Below are 11,240 nucleotides of genomic sequence, written 5' to 3'. Positions count from 1 at the left end.
TCTCTTCTTTTAAGTAAATACCTCTTAACTCCTAGCCACAGAGTTACTAGAGAAGAGGAAAGTCTCTCAACTCCTTGTCCTCAAATGCTACTAGTTACTCCTACCTTCCAAAGGAGCGTTTAGGAGAGACCCCTGGAGGACCCTGCTGGTGTACGACAGCAAAGATAAAGGTGTTCATGCACCTTGTATTTTTGAGAGCTTATTACATGCAAGGCTGAGGTGAATTAAAAGATGAAAGAGGGACCATGTCCTCGGACCTTTCAGTCTAGTGGAAGTTGACACATTCACACACACCTGTCAGAGGAAGAGCATAGAGAGAGATATCCTGGGTCAGCCCCGTGCCTGAGTGGTTAAGTTCACGCGCTCCGCTTTGGCAGCCCAGGGTTTCTCCAGTTCGGATCTTGGGCACGGACATGGCATCTCTCATCCGGCCAGGCTGAGGTGGTGTCACACTTAGCACAACCAGAGGGACCTACAACTATGTGCTGGGGGGCTTTGAGGAGAAGAGTATTAAAAAAGAGAGGTATCTTTTAAAAATACCTATCTATTGAGCCAGCCCTGATGGCCTAGTGGTGGAAGTTCTGCTTGCTCTGCTTTGGTGGACCAGGCCAGTTTCCGGCGTGGAACCACACCACTCATCTGTCAATAGCCATGCTGTGGTGGTGGCTCACATAGAAGAATTTAGGACTATATACAAGTATGTACTGGGGCTTTGGGGGAGTAAGAGGAAGAAAAAAGGAGAAAGATTGGCAACAGATATTAGATTAGGGAGACCCTTCCCCTGTAGAAAAAAAAAGAAACCTACCTACTTTTCCTAGACAGTTTCTAACCAAAGCTTTCCTACAATTTAAAGGAATTTTCTGCCTGATCTGAAGAGTATTATTGACCAGTTGTTTGCGACACTGTGCAATCTCCTCTCTGCATGGTTAGGGGCCCTTTCTTCATAGTTGTTTATTGTGCGGGTCAGAGTTCTTAGAATGGGACAGATATCCACGCTGGCCACTTGAAGCAGAAAAGGAGTCTACTAGAGGCATGGTGAAGACTCACAGAGTTGATGGAAGGTTGGAGAACCTAACTCAGAAAGCGATTAACTATGAGGGGAGGGGGAGGAGGGAAATCCAGCTCAGGTCTTGTCCCTGGAAGTGTCTGCTGCTGGTGCCACCAACCCTGGGCACTCATTCCTACCCTGTAAGTATTGTTCCAGCTGCACCTGCCTCTTCAGAACAATTCCTCAAGTTTCAAAATGCCAAACGGAAGCATTTGATTGGCTGAACCATGATGTGATGCATGTGCCATTTCCCGCCAGGAAGGGGAGGAGATAATGTTGCCTCACCAAGTTTGACAACACAAGTTATTCCCCCAGAATTGGAGGTGCGTTTGGGTGCAAAAATGGATATATCACTACTGCATCTTTTGTTCCTCCTGGAAGAAACTTTTGTAAGGAGAGAGCGTGATAATTTATCGGTTTCCAATTTTAGCGGTCAAGGATTTGCTCTCTCTCACCCTTTTATTTTCCATTTGCTAAAATTATTGAGGTCAAAATTTTGTATGTCAATTAAGTTCACATTATCGTGATCGTGTAAATATGATTTACTATTGAGTCTATGTATACTGTGATAGCATTTCCTTTTTTTTTTTTTTTTGAGGAAGATTAGCCCTGAGCTAACCGCTGCACCACCGGGCCAGCCCCAAACATTTCCTTTCTTGAAAACTTTTTTCCCTAAAAATAGTTACCTCATTTTTTCATTTGTGTATTTTTCTTTGTGTCTGTGGATAATTACTTTCAAATCCTTAAACAGCCTCACAGTGTGATTATTCACCTGGTCCAAACCTATCAAGTTAATTTTTTCAGGACAGTCTTCCTGACACCCATCATCCTTCTGCTTCAGGCTGTTTAGACCTGCCACCCAGCTGGTGCCTTGGAAATTCCATTTGCCCCTGTCCTCTGTGTGGGATTCTCTCTGTTTGCTGGGAAATGTCTTCCTTTTTCTTGCTTTTCTTCTTTATATGGTGGAGAATAACCCCTAGGAGCTTCCTGAGAAAGAATAGATGGGAGGTAAAATGTTTGAGTTCTGGCATGTCTGAAAATATTATTTTACCTGAATCCTTGAGAGAGAGTTTGTCTGGGAATAGAATTCTTGCTGAGAAATATTTTTCAGAGGTTTGCAAATCATTATCTCCTAGATTCTCTTGATAAATTTAATGTCATTCTTTTTGCTGTATGTGACCTGTTTCTCTCTGTAAAATTTTAGGATCTTTGTTTCTGATGTTCTCAAGTTTTTCACTGATGTACTTGGTGATCCCTTTCAATCTGAGATTCAAATCCTAAGTCTTATTTTATTTTTTTTTGAAAAGCCCCCAGCTTTTTTTTTAGGAAAATTAGCCCTGAGCTAACATCTGCTGCCAATCCTCCCCTTTTTGCTGAGGAAGACTGGCCCTGAGCTAACATCTGTGCCCATCTTCCTCTACTTTATATGTGGGACACCTACCACAGCATGGCTTGCCATGAAGTGCCATGTCTGCACCCGGGATCCGAACCGGCAAACCCCAGGCTGCCAAAGCGGAACATGTGCACTTAACCACTGCACCACTGGGCTGGCCCCTTGTAGTTGTTTTATATGTATTCAATATTTACTTAAATTTATTTGAAAAAAAAATTTTTAAGAAAATCAATGCTTTGGAAAACAGTCTAGCAGTTCCTCAAAAGGTTAAACATAGCTACCAGATGACCCAGCAATTCCACCCCTAGGTATATACTCGAGAAATGTAAAGATAACATCTGTACAAAAGCTTGTACATGAATGTTCATAGCAGCGTTATTTATAATCGCCAAAATGTGGAAACAACCCAAATGTCCATCAGCCTTTGAGTGGATAAATCAAAAGTGTTACATGCATACAATGGAGGAGTATTTAGCCATAAAAAGGAATGTAATATTGATACATGCTACAACGTGGATGAAGCTTGAAAAATAGTATGCTAAGTGAAAGAAGCCAGTCACAAAAGACCCCATGTTGTGTGGTTCCATTTATGTGAAATGTCTAGAATAGGTCAATAGATAGAGACAAAAAGTACATCAGTGGTTGCCTAGAGATGGGGAGGTTGGGAGGAAATTGGGAGTGACTGCTAATGGGTATGGAGTTTCATTTTGGGGTGATGAAAATGTTCTAAAATTGATTATGGTAATGGTTGCACAACTCTGTGAGTATCCTAAAAGCCATTGAATTGTGCAGGATTGCATCCATAAATTATATCAATAAAGCTGTTATTAAAAAAATCACTATCAATTGCCGTAAATAGAATGGAGAGTCAAATGCAATATTATTAAACACTAACTAGCTATTTATGTCTGCTTTCTCTGATTGTAAAAAGAGAGGGTTCAAAAGTGTTAGAGAGCCGACACCAAATAAAACTTTTCCCTTAAGTTACTCAGGAATGAAAAAGATTGAAAAGGGAATAATTTTTTCACCTGTGGTTCAGTGTTTCTCCTGACGTGTTTGTGAGCTGCTGTCAAACTGCGCACCCCTGCAGTTCCCATCCGACACTCGGGGCAAACGGAGGCGCAGTCCGTGAAGCCGGAGCACGGCACCAGGAGAATGGCATGTGCTCTCTCCATTTAAGTAATTCTTATTAAGTGGCATAAAACCATTTCAGATATCAATTTTGTACATTGTCTGACAACAAACAAGCCTCTAAAACTGATGTCAATTCGGTTTAAGTAGTCTCTTAGAAATAGAGGGGATAGTTTCTGGGAAGAACACTGCATTGAAGTAGGGACTAGCTGCCTTGTGGTGAAACACTCCACCACAGAGTTCTCAGCGCCCCCAGCCTGTTCGGTTGCCATTCCCCACTACTAGACGTTCCTCAGTTCATTTGTGACCTGTTCTCACCTTCTGAATATTGTAGCTAGGGCACTGTGAGAGCAAAAGGAAGGGAAACTAGAATAGCAAGCCCCTTCTTCCGAACTTCAATGATTAATTTGTGCTAGATAACTTGCAAGAGTTTCAGCTGACCGTTCTCAAAAACTTCCTCAGTAACATCAGGTAGAATTGGATCCCAAACCACCAGGGTTCCTATTGGGAACGAAGGAGACTATTAGGAAACAAAAAAGATTGATTGATTCCATGAGAAACAGTAGGACTTGAGGTTGGGACTCTTGCTGTGTGATAAAAGGTTCTATTCCTGCTGCAATAAGTCTAAATTGTGTTAAGTGTTGCAACACTTAATTAAAAGGGCGGTCTTTTAATTACTAGGGTAAAAAGGTGGAGGTGGCTAGGTGTGTTGAAAACAACTTTAAATATTGTCCTGGCATCTGTCTGTCAAAACAGAGACACCACAAAAAGGGCAGGAAACAAGAGACAGCTTTCATTTGACCAAATGTGTGTATTGGTAGAATTACGTCTACTGTTCAGCAGACAACTGCCATCTTATATGGAGCATCCAGTGTGTGCCAAGCATGTAGTGGGCATTCTGTATGAACAAGTTAGTAAATGAATGAATGCAAGAAAATTCTTTCCTGGCCACTATAAAGAGAGAGCAAGCACTCCAAAGCATTTGCTTCTAAGGAATTCCAACCCAAAAGATAGGTCACATGTATGTACATTTAAAAATTCATGTACAGAGGCCGGCCCCGTGGCAGAGTGGTTAAGTTCACACGCTCTGCTGTGGCGGCCCAGGGTTTCACTGGTTCAGATCCTGGGTGCGGACATGGCACCACTCGTAGGGCCATGCTGGGGCGGCGTCCCGTGTCCCATGTGCCATGATTGGAAGGACCCACAACTAAGGTATACAACCATGTACTGGGGGGGTTGGGGAGAAAAGGCAGAAAGAAAAGAAAAGAGAAGATTGGCAACAGTTGTTAGCTCAGGTGCCAATCTTTGAAAAAAATTTCATGTATAAATAATTGTCATAGAGAAACAAGGCCTATGCAACATGTGTATTTATCTCCACTTCCTCCCAAGACTCAGCCAAAACAATAGTAGTGTATAACTCCACAAAGACAAAGAGGACTGGAGAGGGAACAGAAGAACCATGTCAAACAGTTTTCAGAGATAGAAAGGAATAGGGGAAGAGGTGACTCAGAGAAGAGGAAGTTGAAACCTAAGTGTTGGCTCTGGCAGTGGTTCTCAATCTTGGGTACACATTAAAATTACCTAGGAGATAAAGAAACAAATATGGACGGCCAACCCCAATGGCCTAGTGGTTAAGTTCAGCATGCTCCACTTTGGTGGCCCTGGGTTCAGTTCCCTGGGTACAGACCTACACCATGCATTTGTCAGTAGCCATGCTGTGGCAGCAGCTCACATACAAAAAGAGGAAGATTGGCAGCAGATATTAATTCAGGGAAAATCTTCCTCAGCATAAAAAGAAAAAAAAAAAAAGGAGGCCTGGATCTTACTAGGCATTAATAGTTTAAAAATCTCTCCAGGTGGGGGCTGGCCCCATGGCTGAGTGGTTAAGTACTCGCGCTCTGCTGCAGGCAGCCCAGTGTTTCGTCAGTTCGAATTCTGGGCGCGGACATGGCACTGCTCATCAAACCATGCTGAGGCAGCGTCCCACATGCCACAACTAGAAGGACCCACAATGAAGAATATACAGCTATGTACCGGGGGGCTTTGGAGGGAAAAAGGAAAAAAATTAAAAAAGAAAAAAAATCTCTCCAGGTGTATGGCAGTTCCTCAAAAAATTAAACATAGAATTACCATATAACCCATCAATTCCACTTCTGGGTATATACTCCAAAGAATTTAAAGTAGGGACACATATGGATGTTTATATAGTCATGTTCATAGCAGCATTACTCTCAATAGCCAAAAGGTGGGAGCAACCCAAGTATCCATGGATGGGTAGATGAACAAAATGTGGTATATACATACAAGAGAATATTGTTCGGCCTTGTAAAGGAATGAAATTCTGACACATGCTACAACATGAAGGAATTTTTAAGACTTTATGCCACATGAAATAAGCCAGACACAAAAGACAAATATTGCATGATTCCATTTATATGAGGTAACTGGAGTAGTCAAATTCACACAGATAGAAAGTAGAATGGTGGTTTCCAAGAGCGAGAGCTGTGGAGAGGGACAGAGAAGAGAACTGACTAATGCTTGGGGGACCTGGGAAAGTGAACTTCCCTGGGAAGACAACTTGGCATCACCAGGAAGGGCTAAGGGGTGGGCTGCAAATAGGGAATTTTGGTGAAAGTCTGCATAAGGAGCAGTTAAGGTCCTTAATCTTTATCTCCAGTCCCAAAGGAAAGATCTGTTGGAGAAACTGAAACTGTGAGACCCCTCCATTTCCAACTGGGTCGCCAAGGGCTTTCAGAAGGTCAGTGGGGATTAAGTGAAAGTCTGCTTATTGAAAAGTGGGGTCTGGGGCTGGCCCTGTGGCCGAGTGGTTAAGTCGGCCTTTGGCGGCCCAGGGTTTCACCGGTTGGGATCCTGGGTGCAGACCTAGCACTGCTCATCAGGCTGTGCTGAGGTGGCGCCCCACATGCCACAACCAGAAGGACCCACAACTAGAACATACAACTCTGTACTGGGGGGCTTTGGGGAGAGAAGAAGGGGGAAAAAAGAAGATTGGCAACAGATGTTAGTTCAGGTGCCAATCTTTAAAAATAAAAAAAAAGAAAAGTGGGGTCAATTCCCTTCTTCCTCCTTGTCCTGCTCCCAAAATGCAAGCATCAAGGCATATATCCCAGGTGAGAGATCTCAGGATTTTTCTACGGAGAAACTAAATGGCCCAAGGAGTGGGGGGATGGTGACTCATAGACACTTCCATAGACATTAAGTTCCCAAATGAAAACTCTGGGACTACCAATAAGCAAGTCCACCAGTCAGCAAGCCCTTTCCAAGAACATAGAGCTTCCAGGGGCCTTTACCCTATGGAGGGTCAGTTATTTGGTGAATGTCTTCAACAGGAGTCCAAACCAAAGGAAACAGCAGCAAAAAAACATGGAGGGGGCCGGCCCAGTGGCACAGCAGTTAAGTTCACATGTTCTGCCTCGGCACCCCAGGGTTTACTGGTTCGGTTCCTGGGTGTGGACCCATGCACTGCTTGTCAAGCCATGCTATGGCAGGTGTCCCACGTATAAAGTGAGGAAGATGGGCACAGATGTTAGCTCAGGGCCAGTCTTCCTCAGCAAAAAAGAGGAGGATTGGCAACAGATGTTAGCTCAGGGCTAGTTTTTCTCAACAACAACAAAAACAGAACAGGATGTAATAACAAAGGAGCAACTGAACACATGAGAAAAGTGAAATTAAAAAGCCGACAAAAAAGTTGGAAGGTCGTATGAGGAAATCTCCTAGAAAGTACAGCGAAAAGACAAATGAACAGTAGGGGAGAAAAGATAAGTCCCCAAATGAGCAAATGACGGAGAAGAAATTAGCAAAAAAATAATAGGGCCGGCCCAGTGGTTAAGTTCACACATTCCGCTTTGGTGGTCCTGGGTCTGCCGGTTTGGATCCCGGGTGTGGACATGGCACCGCTTGGGAAGCCATGCTGTAGTAGGCATCTCACATAGAAAGCAGAGGAAGATGGGCACGGATGTGAGCTCAGGGCCAGTCTTCCTCAGCAAAAAGGGGAGGATTGGCAGCAGATGTTAGCTCAGGGCTAATTTTCCTAAAAAAAAACAACCAACCACAAGAATAAGTGAATTTAGCAAGGTTGTAAAATATAAGGTTAATAAACAAAAAATTATATTTTTATATATGAAAAGAAAACACATGGGGCTGGCCCCGTGGCCAAGTGGTTAAGTTTGTGCGTGCCGCTGCAGGCGGCCCAGTGTTTCATTGGTTCAAATCCTGGGCGTGGACATGGCACTGCTCATCAAACCACGCTGAGGCAGCGTCCCACATGCCACAACTAGAAGGACCCACAATGAAGAATATACAACTATGTACCGGGGGGGCTTTGGGGAGAAAAAAAAGGAAAAAAATAAAATCTTTATAAAAAAAAGAAAAAGAAAAGAAAACACAGTTTCTTCCTACTCACAGACTCAATTTTTCTGAGCACCAAAGGTGTGAGTTTTTTTGCCCACACCAAGCAATTCTCCAACTCTCTGTGGATATCAACTGGGTGTCCCACAATTCAATTCTGACACTATTTACCTAGAGCTGGCATTAGATCCCACAGGTTGAAGGTTCAGGCCCACAAGACTGCCCCCACCCCCCCTTCAGATGCCAATTGCAAGTCCAGATTGTCACCTGTGCTTCTGACCACCAACTACAAATCATGGGTTCACATGACCCCTTCCACAGGTTTGACAGTTTGCTAGAATGGCTCAGAGAACTCAGGAAGTTTACTTACTAAATACTAGTTTACTATAAAAGGATACAACTTGGAAACAGCCAGATGGAAGAGATGCAAGATATGTGGGAAGAGGTGCTGAGCTTCCACGCCCTTTCCGGTGGTCTACCCTCCCGGTTATCTCCCAGCATCTGCACATGTTCATCAACCAGGAAGCTCCTGAACTCTTTGAGTTTGGGGTTTTTTATGGAGGCTTCATTACACAGGCGTGATTGGTTAAATCACTGGCCACTGGTGATTAACTCCAACTCCAGCCCTTTTCCCCTCCCCTGCAGTCATGGGTGGGGCTCAAAGTTCCAATCCTCTAATCACATGGCTGGTTTCCCTGGCTAGGATTCTCTGGATGACAAACTTTAGACAGACTCTCCTGAGTTGTTTTTCAACTAGGCCTTGACTTTTTGACTTCTGTGTTCCTGGATGCATTGCCCACTTTTAGCAAGAATCTTGCTAAGTCGGTTTTGCCAGAATCAGAATCCCCATCCTCCATATCTGATCACCCTGAATATCTGATCGGGACCCACATCCTCCATCATCCCACAGGTGATGTCTGATCACCCTGGTCTGCCTTCAGTAAGAATCCTACTAGGCTGGTTTAGCCAGAATGTGAACCTCCCTTGCCCCTGATGTTTCCTCTTACTAATTTCCCATCCACCAACCCCCACCCTGCTGCTTGGCTAGAAAATCCCCACTTGCTCCTGCTGTATTCAGAGCCGAGCCCAATCTCTCTCCCCTGCTGCAAGACCCCACTGGGGTGGTCCCTATACCTATTGCAATAGCCACTCCTTAAATAAAATCTTCCTCACCGTTGTTCTTTAACAAGTATCAGGAGTAATTTTTTCTTTAACAAGAGGACACAGAAAGCATAAAAATAATATTTATAAATTATTCTTCACCACAATTTAAAATATCTGCTTATGAAAAGGCACTGTTAAGAAAATGAATAGGCAAACCACAGACTAGGAGAAATTATTTGCGAAATATATATCTGACAAAGAGCTGGTGTCCAGAATATATAAAGAACTCTTACAGCTCAAAAGTAAAAACACTGTAAACAACCCAATTAAGAAACAGTGAGAAGATCTGAAGAGACATTTCATAAAAGGAGATACAAATGGCCAGTTGGCCTGTGAAAAAGGATCCAACACCGTTAGTCATCAGACAAATGCAAATTAAAATCACATTGTGACACCACACATGCATCAGAGTAACTAAAATTAAAGAGACTGACAACATCAGACACCAACTCTCAATCAAACTGGTGGGAATGGAAAATGGTATACCATTTTTGGAAAAGATCTGACAGTTTGTATAAAACTAGCATATACTAACCTTACGGCAATTCCATTCCCAAAATTTCACTCACGATAAATGAAAACACATGCTGTCAAAAAGACCTATATATGAATGTTCATAGCGACTTTATTCATAAGAGGCAAAGCTAAAAACAGACTGGGGCGCACCAACAGGAAAATGATTTTAAAAATATGTGGTTTAGTCATACAATGAAATACTACTCATCAATAAAAAGGAGTGAATTACTGATACAAGATGGATGAATCTGACAAACTTGCTGAATAAAAGTCTTATATAGAAGAGTATATTTTGTATTGTTCCATTTGTATAAAATTCTAGAACAGGCAAAACTAAGCTCTGGTGGAAAAAAATCGCAAGTGGTTGTCTGTGGGGTCGGGGCGGGGGACAGAGAATAACTGGGAAGGGGAATGAGAACTTTATGGGGATGATGCTAACGTTCCATTTCTTGTTGGGGGTTTGGGTTACACAGATGTACGCATCTGTTAAACTTAGTGAATGTACACTTAAGGTTTACGCTTTCCATTTTACATAACTTTAACATCAAATGAAAAACAAACACTGTAAACAAACATTGAACTCTGGTTAATGATATGCATGCTGAAGTATTTAGGAGGAAGTGTACTGTTGTCTGCAACTTACTTTGAAATGCACTGAATGGCTTAATGGATGGAAAGCAAGTCTATGTGCCAGAAATTATGCCAGGCATAAGAGACACAAAGGGGAACTAAGGTCCTTGCATTATGGAACTTACAAGGATATAGACAAGTATACAGGCAATTACAATACAGAGTAATAAGTGCTATAATATAATTCTCCTAATTAATCTATAAATCTAATACATCGCTCAATAAAAACACAAACAGGATTGTTTCTGGAACTGGACAAGCTGACTTTATTTTTTGCTGAGGAAGATTTGCCCTGAGCTAACATCTACTGCCAATCTTCCTCTTTTTGAATGTGAGCTGCCACAACAGCACAGCCACTAACAGATGAATGGTGTAGATCTGTGCCTGGGAACCAAACCCAGGGCTGCTAAAGCAGAGGGTGCCAAACTTAACCACTAGGCCACCAGGGCTGGCCCAGGACAAGCTGACTTTAAAGTTCATTTGGAAAAATAAAACTGTAGGGGCTAGCCCGGTGGCACAGTGGTTAAATGCACACATTCTGCTTCGGCAGCCTGGGGTTCGCCAGTTCAGATCCCAGGTGTGGACATGGCACTGCTTGGCACGCTATGCTATGGTAGGCGTCCCACATATAAAGTGGGGGAAGATGGGCACGGATGTTAGCTCAGGGCCAGTCTTCCTCAGCAAAAAGAGGAGGATTGGCAGCAGTTAGCTCAGGGCTAATCTTCCTCAAAAAAAAAAAAAAGAAAGAAAGAAAGAAAAAGAAAACTGTAAAAAGAGCCAGGAAATTCCAGGAAAAAAAGAGAGTGAGAGAGAAGTAGGCCTACCAGTCACTAAAACAAAGCTATAACAATTAGGACAGTTTGGTACTAGCACATGAATAGATGGATTAATGGAATGGAATAGAGAAGCCAGAAATGAGAATATAGTATATGATAAAGAAGTATATAGTATATGATAAAGAAGTATTTCATACTAGTGGGGGAAATATGA

The sequence above is a fragment of the Equus quagga genome, chromosome 11, assembly GCF_021613505.1.
Source record: "Equus quagga isolate Etosha38 chromosome 11, UCLA_HA_Equagga_1.0, whole genome shotgun sequence".
NCBI lineage: Eukaryota > Metazoa > Chordata > Mammalia > Perissodactyla > Equidae > Equus > Equus quagga.
This window is presented reverse-complemented; position numbering follows the sequence as displayed.